General features: G+C 49.5%; 1 pseudogene; it reads right to left on the minus strand.

Moving 5' to 3' along the window:
- LOC148182306 (uncharacterized) overlaps positions 1-19,410 on the minus strand; it is a 702,689-nt pseudogene that overhangs the window by 310,354 nt on the left and 372,925 nt on the right.

Consider the following 19,410-nt stretch of genomic DNA (forward strand, 5'->3'; position numbering starts at 1 on the left):
CCCAAAGGCCAGGACGGGGGCCGCCGCAGGAGCCTGGAACTGCTACAGGGCTGGCCCAGGCAGCAGCACAGGGTGCGGGCACCGTCCCAGGCAGCTGTGGCTATGCAAGGGGACAGGGCTGGCAGGCAGCTCAGCGAGGTAGTGCTGGCCATCGGGCTCACCTCCACAAGGAATGCCAGGGAGGACAGGTCCCAACGTGCCTCCTCCCTGATGAGCCTCCGGACAAATTGGTGTGCCACATGGCAACACAAGGGCGTCAAGTCACGGCGCATCACCCTGGATGGGGGGAAATGGCACCAAGACACTGAGGTGGGGGGTGGGGGGGCAAACCTCTCCCTGGGATGACTCACAGAGATCTGGCCTTTCCCCAGCATCCCTGGAGGGACTGTGGGTGTTTTGGGACCATGGGGCTCCTTCTGGGCACCCTCCTCTCAGACTTCTCCAGTCTGCTCAGCCATCCCTCAATGGCAAAGCCCTCTGGCCAGGACCACAGGGACTGTGGTAGGGCACCCTGGGCACAGGGCACACATTTCAGAGGCAGTGGCGAGAAGGGGTCTCACCTGGCCAACAGACCCACGGCATAGTGCTGGGTGTCGGCACGGAGCAGCGTTTCCCAGCCACACTTGCGCTCCATGGCCATCAACTCATTGTCATAGTGCAGAAAGCAGAGCAGAGCCTTCATGCCTGCACTGCAAAACCTGTGTGCAGAGCAAAGCCCAGGCCACATTGGTTGCATTGGTGTCAGCCACAAGGGCATGGGAAGGACAGGAGGACTGGCACCTGTTGGGTTTTTTGGGAAGGTGGTGTTCCTGCTGGCATGCTCTCCAGAAGTTATCAACTTCTGCTGGCATCAGCTGTGTGGTGGTGAAAACGTGCAACAGCAGAGCCGCAAAGAGAGAGTCGGAATAATGCATCATCGCCTCATGGCTCTGAGGCACTTGCATAATCACCCAGAGCACCAGAGTTGCCTGCAAAAGAAGCACACCAAGACAGTGCTCAGTGCCGAGACATCCATGGGGCACGGCCCGAGGGGAGATGCAGGGGGAACAGCGGGCCCGGTGCCCCCTGAGCCTGCCCCTAGCCCAGGTTTCAGCCCAGCCTGAGGCAAGGAGAGGATGAAGAGCTGCTGGAGAAGTGACCTAGGGGACAGTCAAGGCCAGTTCCACAAACTCACAGCCAGAGCAAAAACATCCTTGTTGTCCTCATCAGAGGTGCAGATGCTGCAAAGTGGCCAGTTCTCCATCACATGGAGCAGAGTTGGCAGCACCTTCTCCATTGCTGGTCCTGATGAGGCTATGGTTTGCCACATCACTGCAGCAGCTCTGTGGGATCAGAGCTCTGTGTCAGGGGTGTCTCAGTCACAGAGCCATGCCCTGTGTAGCTGTGGGGTCCCAGGTGACAAAGCCCCAGTGCCCTGAGGGGCAGGGAGGGAGCATTGGCAGCAGCCTCAGGAAACAGAGGGGCCCGAGGCTCCTGGACCTCTCTGCCTGTTGGGCAGAGCCCATTGGACAGGCTGTGCAGGGCAATGGGCCCTAAAGGCCGGTGAGCCCTGAGCTCTCAAGGCACGTGGGCCCCATACCTGTCACACCATGGGGCACAGCGCAGGAGGGTCAGCACCACATCGTCCGGGTGTTCTTCAGCCAGCCTCACGATGTTAGTGGCCAGCCTGGCATCCACCGTAACGGAGCACATGAGACGCTGGTGAATGCTCCGTACAATAGCTGGCACCTAGAGTAGGAATGGGGAAGACTTGGAGCGCTGTCCAAGGCAGCAACTTCCCCAGCTTCTCCCAAGAAGTGCTTCCCTTCCCGCCACACTGTGCTGGCCTCAAAAGCTGAGGGGGTCCTGTGGATGTGGCTTGAAGGGGCACACGATCGTGGCAGACCTCCAGTTCTGGCCCCTGGCTGGCTATCTGCTGGTCAGAAGGAACACCCCCCCTTTCAAAAACATCCATATTAGGTGCATGACTCATGGTGGGAGGGGGCGTAGTGTCAGTATTTGTGATGCCCTGAGTCTCTCTGGTGTTTGGAATGGCCATGTCCTCAGTCAGTGCCACATCAGAGTTTGCCCTGTCATCACTCACCACAGCATCAGAGTCTTGTGAGGGCGCAGCTGAATCTGGGCTGACATCAGGCTCTGCCTGGAGCTCGGTCAGCCCGGAGTCAGGCTCAGCTGTGCCCTCAGTTCCCATGGGGCTGATCTTTCTGCGCCGAATTGGCAGGAACTGGCGGAACCTCTGTGCAGAATGAACAAAGGACAGGGAAGAGAGGCATGTTCCAAGGATGCTCCATGTGCAGAGCTGGGCTGAGCAGTGCCAGCAGGCCCAGCCCAGGTGGGGATGGCTGCAGGTACCTTCAGCATTTTGTGAAAGCGGCCATGGGCGGGTTCCTGCTCTTGTGTCCCGTCCATGGCTGCATCTGTCAAAGAGCAGCCAGAGCTGAGGGGCTGCGGGAGAGGCCGGAGAACACAGCCCAGCCCTGCACTCCCCAGGCAGGGACAGCCCTGGGGTGGCTCAGGGGATGGAGCACGGTCACTGCCAGGGGTCAGACCCAGCCCATATTCCGTCCTGCCCTTGGGAATGTCCACATGGGATGGGATGGGATGGGATGGGATGGGATGGGATGGGATGGGATGGGATGGGATGGGATGGGATGGGATGGGATGGGATGGGATGGGATGGGATGGGATGGGATGGGATGGGATGGGATGGGATGGGATGGGATGGTGCGGGGCCCAGCTGGCTGCAGCTTCAGCCCTGTGGCCCAGCTCTGCCACTCACCATCCTGCCCTTGCTGGAACTGCTCCAGCTCTTCAGGGTGTTCTGCTGGGGCAGCTCCAGGGTCTGTGTTCCTGTTCCGTCGGAACACTCTGAATAGGCTGAAGAATCTGCCCGCCATGCCAAAATCGGGCCTTGGGAGCACCTTCTAAAGAGATGTCAACGGAAAGTTCCAGCTCACCAAGACCCACAGTCTGCTCACAACGTGAGCTGTAGGAGTTGCGCCTCAGAAAAGCTCCGGGTCAGGCACTAACGAGTGGGCTGTGTGGGGGCTCCTCACAGCACCGCTCTGGCGCGTCCTGTCCCGTCGCATGCACCAGGCACTCTGGTGTGGTCTTGTCACCGCCAGCTCTTGTCCATTCCACCGTTCCATTCCACGGTTACCAGGCTGCGCCGTGTCACTAACGGCCCTTGCACGCCCTGCCACCTTCCTGGTTCCGCCCCCATCCCCCCCAAAGTGGCCCAGGTTGGAAGGAATCCCTTGCCCAAAGTGTCTAAGACAACATGACAGGATCTTTAGGAACACCTCATACCATCAGCAAACGCTGCCCTGCTCTGCAGGCTCAGGGCAGCAGAAGGAGCCCCCAGGGCTGCCGACACAGCCACAGCAGGAAGGGCACGGGGCCTTGCACAGAATCTGTACAGGGGCCTGGCAGCACTGAAATCAGCAAGTGTGGCAGAGTCCCCACCGAGGCAAACCTGCCACCCCAGCCGAGCCCTGGCAGTGCTGGTGCCCTTCTCCTGCCCCAGAGACCTGTGCCCCTGGGGGGTTTCTGTGCCAGAGGGCCAAAGCCAAAGCCCCGTGCACTGGGGGCTGGGCTCCTTCCTTCGGGGTCTTGGCAGGAGCTCCTGGAGCTATTGCTGGCCACTCCTGCTATCTGTCAGATGATGTTGCTCCTTCCTGGAATGATGTTTTTCATGGAAGGGGTTTGCAGTAGCACAAAAACACCATCAGCTGCTGAGTTTCCCGGGATGGCTAGATTGTACAGAGGCACTGTCCTGTTTCAGTGGGATCTTCTCTGTCTTTTTCTGGGACAAACTTTGGCCCAGTCTCTGATGTTCAAGGCTCCAGTTGCTGTGTGTCTGTCTGTGTTACAGCTGATGCAAGGCAAACATTTCCTCCAGACACAGAGTCCTGCTTGAACAGTCACAGAGCTACATCTATTTTTACATTATATTAGTAATTTTAATTTTTTTTTAAGTTTTCCAGAGCCTGCTGACTGTTTTCAAGGTTTTCTCTCTATCCCCAGTGCACATTCTCCAGAAATTGTGCTTTCACATCCTTTTGCATTTATTAAAGTTACCTTCAATGACCAGTCAATCAAAGCCCTGGGAAAACTTCAACTTCAAGGTGAAACCGGGCAAAATATTTATCTCCCACATCTGAAGCCATGAATTGCCAAGTACTGTCCCCAGTACACCTGTAGGTGTGCTGATGCCATTTCAAAGCGGTTGCCAATGAAAACAAATTTTAATATTTTTTTGTAGTTTCCACATTGGAATTAAAAGCCTTGACTAGAAAAATCACATGTCAAAATTTTTAGGACTCTTACATACAAAGCTGTCATTTTCACCCTGCATTTTAGAGTCTCTGAACAGTCACAGAAGGTTTTAGTTCTAGACAGTACAGAAAAAGTCCTTGGTGTTCGGCTATACTTTTATATCAGCATATACTCCTGATGATTATTTTAGGCAGGAGCAGCAAACTCAAGAATGAGCCAAACAGGCTGTTCCTGTGTTCTCATGTCCTGAGTCTCTCTCTCTCTGTGTCACGATGGTGCCAAGGCTGCTGCCTTGGGACACCTGAATGTGGAAGGCGAGCCCGCCCTCAGGCACGGCCATCCAAGTCAGTCACGGGCACAGGCTGCAGCTGAAGCTGCCAAGCGTTGCTGTGAGGCTGGCAAGTCAAGAGAAAGCCATTGTGGCCAGTTCTGCTGAAGCCTTTTGCCAAACCAAGACAGCTGTGCCCACAGCCTCCCCCTGTTTGGCAGCCGGCTGCTGCGGACGCCTCAGTGCGCGGGTGCCGACGTTGGGGCTGCTGCTGTTCCTGTGCCCACTCTGCTGCTGTTTCTGTGGGCTCCAGAGCCGCTTGGGCAGCAGCGACTGGGCAGCCCTGCTGGAGGAGACATCGCCGCCCTCCCCATGGTGGCAGCAGCTCAGCGGGCCCCGAGCTCTGTGTCAGGGGGGCCTCGGTCACAGCAGCGTGGCCTGGGCAGCCGCGAGGGCCCGGGCTGGCCGCCAGCCCTGCCTCTGCCCACTGCCCCTTATCGCAGGCACCCAGTGGCCGTGGCCTGGCAGCACCCCCTGCCCTCCATGTCCCCAGCCGGCCCAGCCTGGGCACCTCGGGCTGTCCCCACCCTCCCGCTGGGGTGGTGTCCCAGCCTCGAGGGCTTCTGCTGCCCTCCAGGCAGATGTATTTGGTGATAATGCTTTTGCCTCCACTACTGTATTGACTGTTGTTACCGCATATCCAGCGTATCTGGACCCGTTCTCCACAAAGCTGCTTCCATCTGTGAATAGTTCCTGCTCTGGTTGATCCAGTGGGATGTCTTTCAGGTCTTCTCTTGCTGAATAGGTGTACTCTATTACTTCTACACAGTTGTGCTCTAATGGGCCTTCTTCAGTTGTGGTACCTAGGAACAAAGCTGGATTCAAAAGGTCAGTTGTCTTTAGTGTGACATCATCCTGCTCAGTCAGGATTACCTGGAATTTCATCATCCTGCTTGGAGATAGCCAATGGCCCCCCTTTTGTTCTAAAACAGTGGTCACCATGTGTGGCACATAGACATCTGTGTGTCTACCCATCGTGAGTTTCCTGGCTTCTTGGATCAGCATCACGGTGGCTGCAACTGCCCGCAGGCATGAAGGCCATCCGGCACTCACGTTGTCAAGTTGTTTGGAAAAGCAGCCTACCAGCCTTTTCCAGCTTCCCAAAGGTTGGGTCAGCACTCCCAGTGCTGGGTGTGATCTTTCATGCACAAATAGCTGAAAATCTTTGGATAGATCAGGCAATCCTAATGCCGGAGCTGTTGTCAATGCCTCCTTCAGTTTGAGGAAGGCCTCCTTCTGTGGTTTGCCCCTGGTAAACGGCTGCATCTTCTGGGTTTCACACAGGGGTTTTGCAATTAGTCCATAGTCCATGATCCACGGCACCACTCTGTCATCTCAAGGAAAACTCACAGCTCATGAAGGTTCTGGGGTTCTGAAATAACACAAATAGCTTGAATACGGTTAATACCCAGCTTACGTTGCCCTTGTGAGATTTCACACCCCAGGTAAATCACAGTCTGCTGGGCAATTTGTGTCTTTTCTTTAGACACCGTATATCCTCCCATTCCCAGCTGACTTAAAATTTCAATTGTTACCTTTATGCAGGTTGTTTTCTCTTCTGTAGCTGTCAGTATATCACCAACATACTGTCACAGCACGTATTGTTCTCTGGTACTTGCCCATTCTCAGTCCAAATCTCCAGCTCCTTCGCCAGCTGGCTTCCAAATAGGGTTGGACTGTTCTTGTATCCTTGTTGGAGTTGTGTCCAGGTGAGCTGGGTTTTCCTTCCATTGTCTGGATTTTCCCATTCAAAGGCAAACAGTTTCCTACTTTCTTTGTCGAAGGATATGCAGAAAAAGTCATCTTTTAAATCAATTACAGTAAACCATTTCTATTTCTCTTTTACGGATGTCAATAATGTGTAAGGATTAGCTACTACTGAGTAAATATCTTTAGTTATTCCATTTTTTGCTCTCAAATCCTGTACTAGTCTGTATTGGTCAACACAGAAATTTGGGCTCGAGTGTTAACTTCAGAAGTAATAGGTGCACATTTAGGACCCACTATTGTTATAATCAGTATGTCTCCAGTTTTGTTATTTCTAGTGAGCATTTTAAATATAACCAACCCCTGCCTCTCTGCTCACCCCTGAGAGGCAGAGTTACCAGTTTCCCTGATTCTAAAGCTGTTTGGGCTCCACTCCCAGAAGCTGAGAAGGAGACTGCTTTGGCTCACAGCCCAGAGCCTGTGGAGGTGTGCTGGGTTATACAATGGGGCATTGGATACAATGAACTTGGGACAATGCCAATTAGTGACTACTTTACTCAACTTTTAAGTGGTAAGCCATCCTTTATGTTTCTGGAGACCCCTTTCTTTATCTCTAGTGACCACCAATACTAGCAGTTAGAGATTTGTTTTCTCTTTTCTGGGTTTTCATTAAGAGAGCCAATGTATCTAACACCCTTTGCTTTCTCTGATTTTTCTTCTGGGATTTTTACAGGTCCATAATTTCTACTGTAATTGATTTGTTCTTTTGCAACTTTGCTCCGTGTCCAAATTTTATGGTTCCTAGCAGGAGAACGCAATTGTGAACCTGTCAGCTGAGAGGGGGTGGTGAAGGGAGTAAACCCAGGACCAGTGGAACCAGGTTGAGCAGTCGGGTTCCCAAGAAATCTGTCTAGTCTATCCACAGGGGTTATAGCTGCTATGGTTTTGGAGGAAAATTGCTGTAGGTTTAAGTGATTCTGGAAGGCCTTGAATGAAAGGGGTCATAATTTCAGTTTTCACAGGTAACAACATTGGTGATTCATAGCCAGCAATTAATTTTCTTTTGTGTATCATTTGCAAGCAGGCAGCTTTGTGAATGTTTTCAGTAGTTGGCTTGGGGTACTCACTATAGCTATAGGGTCCCCCCTTTCCAAGGGGTTAAGCCCCTCTGCCCAATAAGCTGTGTGCTGAGTTAGGGACCATGGGTTACCGTGTGTCTCCTGCTGTTAAGAAGACTTCATGTCCCCAGTGCCCACTGGATTCCCGTTCTCTCAACCGAATTTGATCACCTCCAGTGAGAGACACAGGGAATACGTATTCTGTCTCTGACTCGTGAGGGAGGCGCCCATTCTCCCCATTTTTTCTTTTTTTTCTTTTATCTTTTTTTTTTCTTTTTTCTATTTTTAGTGTTTATGTGCAGATCAAGATTTTTATCATTGATATAATTATATTCTGTTTTAATTAGAGGTTTCAAACTAGGACAGCAGTGTTCCCCACAATTTTATCCAAGTTAGCTCTTTTTGAGGGTAAATTTGATTAATGAGAGGGTTTCCCTCTCTTGTTTCTTTTTGCAAAACAACATTTTTTTTATTTTTTTTTGGAGGGGTGGTCGCAACAGAATGGTCTTTCTTCTTTCTTCATCCAATTGTTTTTGCAAAGTTTTAACTAGGTTTTGGAGGGAGTCTATTGTAGTTTTTTCCTCCCTTCTTTACTTACAGCGAGTTTCTATAGCTGCTGTAAGACAAGCTCCCAAATCTGAGCAGAGTATAGTTTTATTTTTGCCCAGTTTGAATTTTGTTTCATGCTGTAAAGAACATACTCTGTCAATCACATTTTCCAAATTAAACCAATTATTAAGCACCAACTTTTCCCTCTTGGAGAAGGTCTGACATTGTGTTTTGCTAACAGAGCATAACATGCATAAAATGCAGCTTTAACTTCTGCACTGCCATTTTCAGTCATTTTTACAAAGGAAAAACCACTATGGGGAGGTATAAACTTAAATTATACACACACACACACACAAACACAGCTTTTTGCTTCCCTGTATGGGTGAAAAGACCAAATCGGCTTGGGAGGCACTCCTTCAGTTTAAAATTCTGGTTGCCTTTCTGCTACACCAAGCAGTCAAAATTCATACACACAACAAGAACAAAAATATTCCCCCCTTTTGCACTAAGGGATCTTTTGTGAAATTCTGCAGACAGAGCCCTCAAGTGAGTGTGGGGTGCTTTTCACCTCGGCGTGTGCAGTTTGTGGGAAATCCGAGTCGCCCCCCTTGCTTTCGAGACATCGCTCACTCTTTTGGGAGTGTCGGGCTGGGTGCGGCTGGAGCGAGACGTCCTTCCCCTAATACAGATTGCACAACAAACCTGCAGCCCCTTCTGTCTGTCAGAAATCCTGTCTGTGACTCCAGTTTAAATGTCACGATTCAATAGCGTGAGTGGGACTCGTGAGAGGTTTGTTTGATCTCAGAGTGCAGAAAAGGACACAAAGGGATTTCAGTTTAAATCATAACAACAATAATGTACCTTTATTTTAGTGCTAACAACAAGGGTTATGTGATAGAGGGGAGAGAGAGCAAGAGAGAGAGAGCGAGAGAGAGAGAGAGAGAAAACAGAGAGAAAGAAAACAAAGAGAGAGAGAAGAGGGGGTTATAGCTACCAACGGACGTGACGGGGTTGCTGGGGTCTTTTTCTGTGGGAGATCTCACCGAAATTAACTTAGTCTTATGTAATTCTTCCCCAAAGTTACCTTGTTTCCAATGTGCTAATAAGCACCCCAAAGGAGAAGTACCCGGGATGGGAGCATTGCAGCCCAAAACCCTGCTCCATGTTACAACTACAATACACCAAATGCCGAACCTGCGACGCTTTCGCAGTCGTCTGACAGACGGTGCCTGGGCAATACCGACAGGAATTCCTTTAGCCCAACCACACGCGGCTTTCGCTGTGTCTAACTGGCAGGTACCCAAACCAAAGTAAAGCACCTTACCTTTCTCTCCCGGGGACGTTGTGAGCAGTGGAGACGGTCGCAGCCGGATGGGCTCCCCGAGAATCCCTCGGTGCCGGCTGGAGAGTGATCGGGTCGTGAGCTCGCTCAGCAGCACTCACAGGGTCCCATCTGGGTCACCAAAATGTTAGAGCTCAGGAACACACATAATCACAGATTGATTATATGAAGGTGCTTTATTGAAGAGCTCTGGGTGTCAGGGGTACACATACCCAAATCTGACCCGATTTGGTTTTGAGTTGAATATGTTTTTATACTCTATCGTTATACAACTTACATATTAATTATTAAACTTACATTGTTCTATTGTAAGCATTGTTTTTACCCAAGCATGGATTTCTTGTGATCCCCTCCAGCCCCCTAACATTGTTCCTCATGTTCTTTAAACTATAATTATATCTAATCACATCTAACAATTGTTATCATTTATCATATATTGATTACACAGGTGCAGTTTGACCTGATCTTTAGCAACCACAAGGTCTAACATTTCCCAGGCCCTACTTTTCCCAGGGCTTTCCAAACCTAACTTTCTTTCAAAGTCTCCAAATTTTCTAAGATTTTAGAACCTTTTACTATCAAAACCGTTCCCCTTTGTCCTGTTGCAACAGAGCCTGTGAGGAATTTGAGTCTGGAAAGTAACAGTTCATTTCTTTCTTTTTTATCCCTTGGGCAGCACCCATTTTTGTCATCAGCCAAGCCTCTCTCCAGCCTGACCCCTCTGATCACTGCAGCAAAGCAACTGAGGGAGCAGCGGAGGAGATGAAACACTTCAGGACAGCCTTTTGTTACAGTAGTTAGGAGAAGTAGTTAGTAATGTTAGTTAGCACTGTGAGTTAGTTAGGGTAGTTAGGACAGCCTGTTTGTTCTGGCAGTTATTTGAATAAAATCTCTGTTAAACCTCCAGTCCCTTGAGGTGTCCTGTCCTTCTCCCGCTGTGACTCAGCTGCCCGGAGCACTGCGAGGGGAGAGCGGGCCCAGCCTCGCCCAGAGCTGAGCCCCAGCAGAGCCTGGCAGAGCCCAGAGCAGCCTCGGCATCTGCAGAGTCAGCCTGGAAGGAGGCGCTTGGAGCCTTCTGGGCTGCAGCCGGCTCTTGCTTACAAACTGTGTGCGCTGGAAAATGCCTCTGGTTCTGCGGGAGGGCAGAAGGGGCCCGGGGAAGGCCCAAGTGCTCCATGCAAGGGAAAAACCTGCCCTGTGTTTGTGATAAATAACTATGTTGTTGTTGTTGCCCTTTGCTATTATGTGTTGGCTTTTGCCAATTATTATAATCACAATGATTTTGATATAGCACAGTTTGTAATCACTTTTAACTGCTTTTGATATAGTAGTGTTATAAATGACTTTCAAATTTCCAAACAATCAAATTTAATTAATTGATAACATAGTTTAATAAATTGGATACAAAACAATAAAAGAATACAATCTATTAAAAGAATACAATTTAGTAAAAAAGAGATACAATTTAGTAGATATATTCATATATATATATATATATATCTATCTATATGTGAATAAAATTGGGCAGTGGTTGCAAGTGGTTAAGGCATAAGCTAAACCGACCGGGGTACGGGAGGGGGCTTCTCACCCCACCTCACGTACAAAACAAAGCACTTTAAGCTAACCTTTTATACTGTATGCTTATACATATTCATTAATGTTTCCCATAAGTTTCCTCCTATTTCTGATTTTGCTGACTTTACGTCACTTTTCTTCACGGTACATGCTTCACTTGTTATTAGGGGTTCTTCAGTCTTCTTTTGGGGGTCTTTTGGTGAAGGCTTCTCCTCTTCCTCATTGTCCTTTGGACAACCTTACACATTTGGTTACAATGTGTACTAAGCATTGTGTTATGTTAGTCTACTAATTAGTCTGATATTTTCTAATCTTTAGGCCCAATGCCTAGATTCATCCTAATTTTGGTCCATCTCAAGGCCATTTTGGTCTTGAGACATCATTTATCTTCTAAACTACATCCTGTACCTTAATTTTGACATGTAACATCTGCAAACGCTTGTATTCTGTGTCTTTTGTCCCTGGATCCTTGGGAGATTAAAGCTTTCACTGAAATCCAAAACCCCCCCAAAAAAATACCTTCCCCCCATTCTTGCCTCCACACTGTGCCTGACAGCTCTTAAGTGCTGTAGAGCATTGCTCTAAGCCACACCTCGGGTCATCCTGCTCCTGAGGTGTGTTCCACTCCCAGTGTGGAGCTGAAGAAGAGCTGACCGGCCTTGGCACCATTTCACACCCAGCTGATCCCAGTGTGTCCCCACTCTCTCCCAGTGCCCATGCCTGCGTGTCCATCTCGCTGCTGCCCTTGAGCTGGAGCCAGCAGCTCCTGGTGCTGCTGGAAACCGCCCCCGGCAATGCGGGCTCAGCTCCAGCTGCCAGGTGGAGCACGTCAGCCTGGAGCACCCCCTGAGCCGGCACTGGGGCACGGCCCGGCCCCCACAGCGCCGGGGACAGCGGGGGAGGCACTGGGGGGGCCCAGAGGGGGATTGGGGTGTGCTGGGAGGAACTGGGAGGGAGTTTGGAGTAGCCTGGTTCAAACTGGGAGAGGGGTCTGGGGGTCTACAATGGCTGAGAAGGGAATTAAAGGATGTTGGGGAGGGTGGGATGAGGTTCTGGGGGTCCTGATGGACAATGGGAGGGAGTTTGGGGGTGCTGGGTGTCACTGGGAGGGATTTGAGTGAGCCTGGAGGAGCTGGAAGGAGATTGGGCATTGGAAAGCAGGGATTGGGATGAGGTTGGTTGTGCTGGGAAGAGACTGGGAGGAGTCTTGATGAGTCCTGGTGGGGCTTGAAAGGGTCTGGGAGAGGGTTTGGGGGTCCTGGGGCAGTGGGGGGAAATTGGGAGGGGGCTGTGGGATCCTGAGAGGAACAGGAGGGGCTCTGGTGGGTCCTGGGGAGGCTGGGAAGAGACTGGGAGTGATTTACCAAAATAGCAATATTGATCTAGTATCAATATCAATCTGTTAATGCAGAAAAAACCTCTCCAACAGTTTAAAGTTACAAAGTGGATGTTTAATCACAGCACTGGGCGAGTGCGGGAGTCACCCCTTAATACGCACTGCAAGTTGACAAAAGGTTCCAGTGTCTATTTATTTACAAAAGTCTTGAATATCCAAAATACTAATACATATTAATACTAATACATATTTATAATGCTAATACTTCTCATTCCCCACTTTGGATAAAAATGAATGGTAATGATTTTAAAATGTCATTATGCCTGCGTGGTGGGCTCCCTAATTTGAGGAGGAGGTCGTTTTGGCGAGGAGGGGTCATCAAGAGATGAAGGAAAACCGCTTTTCCTCACTCTCACCTTTCTACCTTTACAGTGGTTGACATTACAAATGACATTTGGTACAACTCCAGTTTCCTCCCTTGTGACTTTGAAATGGGTTTCCAGATGTAAGGTCTGTGATCTTCCTGAACCTGTTTATCAGCTTCTCTTTTCTCATTATAAGCACATCTAAACAAACATACAATGACAAGTAATTTTTTACCTAAGTCCGAGATTCATTATCTCAAATCCTGCTTCTCACTTAATCATTAACTCTAACTAGTTCCAGCAAGGCCTATCTCTAACTAAGATCTCAAATTTTTCTAAAATTCTTCATTTTTTAAAATTTGTGATTCCAAAAGAGGCTTCAGAGGGTCCTGGATGGGCTGGGAGAGACTGGGAGGGTCCTTGGAGGAGCTTGAGGTGTCTGTGAGAGGTTTTGGGGGTCCTGACCCCTGCAGACCCCCCAGGGATGCCATCGGACACCGCCCGCAGCAAGATGCTGACGGGGATTGGAGTCTCTGTGTTGGGCTTTGTCTTCCTGGCACTGGGGCTCGGCTTCTGCCTGTGCAGGAAGGTGAGGGGGGGTCCTGGGGGTCATGTCCTCCCCCCCCACAGAGTGTGTGTGCTCCCCTCAGAGCCCCCAAGCCCGGTGTCACACCCTTTTCTTTACCTACACAGCTCCTGAGGCAAAAGGTTCTCTAGGATTGAAAGTCAACAATTCCCATTGTCATTCTGTATCCTGTTGGATTTTCATTCCCCTGCTTTCATCCAGGTGCCCACAGGGAGCCAGGAAGATGTGGAGCCTCCCAGCCAGGTGTCTTCCCAACACCGATCACCAGGACCACGGATCACCAGGGCTCTGCCCAACGGGGGTCACTGGGGATCATCCAACGCCGATCCTCCCATGGGGGATGGAGCTGGAGCAGCGCACGAAGCTCTTCCCGCACTCGGGGCACTCGCAGGGCTTCCCTTACTGGTGACTCCGTTGGTGTCGGGTCAAGTCAGAGCTCTGTGAGAAACTCTTCCCACACTGGGGACACTCGTAGGGCCTCTCCCCAGTGTGGATGCGCTGGTGGACGGTGAGGTTGGAGTTGCGGTTGAAGCCCTTCCCGCAGTCGGGGCAGCGGAAGGGCCTCTCGTCTGTGTGAATCCGCTCATGTTTGAGGACATTGGAGCTGGTCTGAAACCTCTTCCCACACTGGGGACACTTGTAGGGCCTCTCCCCAGTGTGGATGCGCTGGTGTGCCCTCAGGTAGGAGCTCCACCCAAAGTTCTTCCCACATTCCAAGCAGGTGTAGGGCCGTTCCCCCGTGTGGATCACCTGGTGTTTCATCAGGTCGGAGATACCTCCAAAGCTCTTCCCACATTTCCCACACTCATAGGGCTTTTCCCCTGTGTGGATCACCTGGTGTTTCCTCAGGTTGGAGCTCTGGCTGAAGCTCTTCCCACATTCCCCACACTCGTAGGGCTTTTCCCCAGTGTGGATAACATGGTGCCGGATCAGGTGGGAGCTGTACCTGAAGCCCTTCCCACATTCCAAGCACTTGTGGGGCTTCTCCCCCAGCTCTGAGCTCCGGCTGGATCTCTGGCCGTGTTCCTGGCTCTGGGGGGATCTTTCCTCCTCGCAGCTCCCCAGACTGGGTTTGCAGCCCCTCCTTGTGCGGCATCTCCAGGGCTTTTCCTCCTCCTCTTCCATTTAGACACGGTTTGGGAATGAAAATTCCTGGTTAGGAGGAAAAAAAGAGAGGAGAGCGCCTTGAGCTGGGGTTCCTCCATGCCCAAGTTCATCTCAGGAAGACATTGGGCATCTTGTGTCTGTCAGAATCTCTAAAACACCAACATTCAGACCAGACATCCTCCAAACATCAAAACAAAGATCAAAAACTACCCAAACGCCAAATCCAGGCAAAACCCCCTCCAGAATACAAAGATTCAGCCCCTGCAAAAAGACAAAGCACCAACATTTAGCCCAATAAAGCTCAGAAACACCAAGATTCAGCCCAGACAAAATTGTGGATCACTCTCCCCAGTCACCTGCTGACTGTGGGCACAGCAACACTCCTGGGACTGCACACACAGGGAGGGTGGAACCTTGTTCTGCTTCCTCTTCCTGCTCCTCTTCCTGTGGCCCTACTCTTCCTCACACTCCTCTTCCTCCTACTATTTCTCCTCCTCCTGCACAATCTCACCTTCTCCTTCCATGTGCATCCTTTGACCATTTTGTTCTTCAACCCTGCTTCTCCTTCCCTTCTCCTCCTGCCCCCAGGCCCAGCACCCACTGCCGCCTCCCTCTTCCCCCCCAGTCCCACAGCATCCCACCGCAGGGGCACGGATGGAGCTGGGCCAGCTCGGCCTGGGGCAGCGCTGGGCTCTCGGCCAGCCGAGCTGCAGATCTGCCTGGCAACTGGTGAGTCATCAACGCCACGCCCCCTGATTGGCTGAGCACTGCCTGAGGGACGGGTGCAGTGGTTTACATTTGCCAATTTGAGTTTCCCGGCTAACGAACTAAATAATGTGGAGGGTTTAGCATTGGCTAAAATTACTTGTGCACTTATTAATTTCTTGCTGTGAGATGTGGATTCAGAGAAGGGTAAAACAGGCTTGAAACTTAAAAGGTATGACGAAAAATTTATTAACAGGACTAAAAGAATAAAGCTTCTAAAACTTAGAACCCTCTTCCTCTCCCTGCCTCACTTCATTTTTTTCTTAAGTGACAACATAGAGACAAAACCTGGGATTTTAAATTAGTTTCTAACTCTACAATAATATTTTGTTCGTTTTTGTAGGGACAGGAGCTTTCTTCTTGCCATGGTATGGAAACCTTTTTACAAGAAACAGTTCTCTTGTGGCTTTTATTTCTGGCATTTATTTTATGAATAGCAGCTGCCTGGGAAAAAATTTACAATCATGAGACTTGTCTCGTTGTCATAGCCTTCTTACAGGTGCATTTATGGGCTTTTTATGTTGGGGTTTTATTTTTTAATGTTTTTATTTTTATTATCGGGTATTATTTTAAGGATGAGCTGTTCAAAAGTAAAGGTTTTCTTTATATATCCCTGTAATTATCTTTATCTCTGAGAACTGAGGTCTCCTCTCCCTGGGGACAAAGGGTCTTCATCACTCTCCCTCTGTTCAAGCTTCTCATGGGATCACAGTTTCTTTAGTATTTATTTTGCTTAATCGTGGATACTTCTGCTCACATCAACAGTTTGAGTACTTTATCTCCCCATACTCTCTCATGAATTAGAGGGGATATTTTAGTGTGTTATTCTTTACCTCTGTGGTAGTATTAAAAGAGCTTTCAGCCCCATAAGGGCATCACCTCATCCTCCTTCCATCTGAGGCTTGACTCTCTCTACTGACCTTGGTGTTTTCATGTTGTCTTTCTACGTGTCCACACTCTTTTTCTCTCCCTGGGAGAGAGGATCAAGGTCTGCAGGTCTCCTCTGTGGAGTGAAAGGGTTAATATCCCGCCCAGGCCTGGAGATGGCCGTGGGCAGTGGGCAGCAGTCCCGGTGTTTGGGGGGCTCAGCCTGGGGCCCAGCGGACCCCGGCTCAGTGCGGGACAAGGGGGTCAGTGTTGGAAAGATGTCAGCAGCCGTGGCCTGGCCCAGCCTGGGGCGGGGTCCCGCAGCCTCCATCCCCCGCCCGGGAGCCGCTGGGGTCTGGCCCGGCCTCCCCCAGACCACAAAGGAGCGGCGCCGGCCCCAGCAGAGCTCAGTTACCTTCCTAGGCCAGAAGCAAAGAGAGAGATTTCTCAGGATTGCTGATTTTAAAATTTGGATCTCCCATAGGGGGATCCAACTCCTAAATGGCTCAATCAGTTGTCTATCTCAGAGCTAGCCAGCTGCTGGCTTTTTTCCCAGGCACAGAGGAAGCTCTCAGCAGCTTCTCTCAAAAAAATAATTCCCATGGGTGGTTTCTTCCTTCTCACCAAATATCAAAAAGTGTGACACCAGCACACAAGACCTATGCTGAAGTGAAGTGTGGGCAGCCCCAGGGAAATTGGCAAAATTAGATATGGAGCCTCTCCAAATTTCCCTGAAGCAACCAGGACAAGAGGTGTCGAAAAGCAATCCCCTGTTCCAAGGGAGGGAAGGAAGGGCTCACAGCCTGTCTGTGAGTCCTGCTCAAGGCACGGCTTTGGGAGCCAGGGATGGCTCCCTAGAATGCTCCTATCCTGCCAAACAAGAAATCCAATGGAATCCACAGAATGCTGCAGGACCCAAGAAGAAGAAATGAGATGATGAAACCGAGGCACGCCACAGGCTCAGATCCTTACACCATCCTGAACCAGGTGCCCTCCTCACACTGCTGCCATTCAGAACTTGATGCAAAAGATGCTTTCTGGGGATCTGCCCACTTCCAGAGGATGCAAACACAATTCTGCCTTGGGCTGGCAACAAGAGGTAGAAGGGAAAATGCTCAAGACATGGACGGTCCTTCTGCAGGGATGCACGGAAGCACCGGCCTGATTGGGGCAAGCCTTGCAGGAAATATCAAAGGAATTGACCCAGGGACTGGCTTAATGCAGGATGTGGATGACTTGATCCAGCCAGAAAAACATGGAGAAGTGGTAGAGGAAGCCTCTGTGAAATGGCTTCATTTTCAGGCAAAAAAGCAGCTTTGAGTATCTGAAAAAAAAGGAAGAGCAAATAGTAGAGAAAATGGTTAAACATTTGGGACATTTTTGACTGAGGGATTGTGGTGTATTGATTCAGAGAGGGTTCAGGGAATCTCAGAAATAATGTTACCCAGGACTAAAATGGAGCTGGAACAATGCTTAGGATAATTAGGGAACTGCAGGAGCCGGACTGAAGATTCTTTGTTCTAGCCTGAGCATTGTGTGACTTCCTTAGCCCCATATAGTCTCAATGTTATAGGGTGGATATGAGAAAGAGAACAAAACTTAACAAAATGAAAAAATAAAAGGATTGATGCCCCAGCCATGGATCTTCCAGACTCAGAAATCTGAATTGGAAGGGAATATTAAACAGGCCACCCCTGAGCCTGCACTGAAGGCAACGCAGCAGCAGCCAGGGCTCCCCAGCGGGGGAAGCCCCTGGGCCTGCCCACAGATCCTCTGCTCAAATCCTCGGCCTGGGCACCCTCCTTTGCCATCTCCAGCCACTGCGGGACAATCCTTGCTCTCACTCTTGCAGCTTCAGGCCTTTCTGTGCCTGCCCTCGCCACAGCTGCTGGGGAAGGCACCGGGACAATTCCACTCTGCCTCTCAATTCCACTCACACTCTGCCCTGCCTGGGATTAGCTGCTGGCAAAATAGACCAACTTTAAAATGGCTTCAAATCTTATTTCTCTAAATGGACTTGGTTTCCATTTGACTTGGAGAAAGGAATTTTAAGGGTTTTTTTAAAGGGATTTTCCACCACTCAGCAGAGATGAAATTAACATCTCAACAGACTGGGAATAGCCCAAAAGATTCCCACCAAGATAACGACCATCAACAAAACATCAACACCCAGCAGCAAACATCAACCAACATCTCCCCCAGACACTGCCCCAGGCACAGCTGGAGACACCTGGTCTGGAAAAGGCTGAGCAGGAAATCCAGGAGTGCCCACCTAATTCACATCACAGGCACAGAAATCCGGGTGCAACAGGAAACCAAATCCTAACAACTCCACACCTTGAAACCAATGAACATTAAACCAATTGATTTCTACGGTGTCAGAGTGTATAAATTTAGGAAAAATCTAGTCAAACTGATGTGTCATGGAATGATTTTCTCTGCACACCCGGCCTATGTGTGCATGAAATGATTCCTGTTGCACATTCTGGCCAGTATCAAGTCGTGCCTTAACTCTCTAACAATAAAGACATTCTGGGAGAGTTTTTGATTTTCCCAAAGTTTCAGTGAAAGATTACACCATTGGAAATTTTTTTTTGTAATAATCCTGATTTTATATTATGAATTTGATTTGGACTGGGGGGGAGAATCAATTTTTAGGCCTAGAGAGAAGTAGTAGAAAAAATTTGATTGCTTTGAAAATTTTTGTTTTACATTTGTGCCTGGCTCATAGTGATGGCAAAATATCTGTATGGGTTTTTGGATGTTCACTTTTAGGCTGTTTCTGAAAAACTAGAAGAGCATTAAAGGTGATCCTTTATCTCATAAACACTTATTAGAGTAATGTAAATAAAATATACCAAAACAAAAAACAACCACATTGTGAGGCTGGCACATGTGAGTCATTCCATGGCTGGTCTGGAAGAGAAGCTTTGTTCCAGGCAGCCAGGAGAGGAGCTTTAGAAATGCAAATTAACACTGATGGCCCAAAGCCTGCACAATGGCCCAGGGGCTCCCTGCCTGCAGGAGGAATTGGGCTGATTCCCTCTGCCCCTCAGCCCAAGCTCTGCCTGCTTGCACAGATGGAATTTGCACAGCTAAAGGCAGAGCCCAATGTGAGGATATCTGACTCTGCAGCAGAAATTGGTTAAACTGCAAAGGAAAACAAAAGGAAGAATGTTGTGAAAACTGCACTAAAACAAGATATATAGGGTGTATCAGACCACTGGGGTTTATTTGCTACCACAAGTTCAGGGAAATCACTTGGGAATCCAAGTATGTGATGATTTAATGAGAGAAAAGCTGACAATTGATGCAGCCCTGGCTGGAGGGAGCACCCAAAAAAGGGGAAAAGATGCACGGCCACCAGAACAAATCCTGCAACACCATGGACCTGACCTGGGAACCCTGATGAATTCATATCAGGTACCAGAGAAACCATTTCTCATTTCAATGGGATAATCAGATTACAGGATGTCATTGAAAC

Source organism: Pseudopodoces humilis, chromosome 33, assembly GCF_049639895.1.
Source record: "Pseudopodoces humilis isolate 2021_Gansu_Grassland_sample_001 chromosome 33, ASM4963989v1, whole genome shotgun sequence".
NCBI classification, from domain to species: Eukaryota; Metazoa; Chordata; class Aves; order Passeriformes; family Paridae; genus Pseudopodoces; species Pseudopodoces humilis.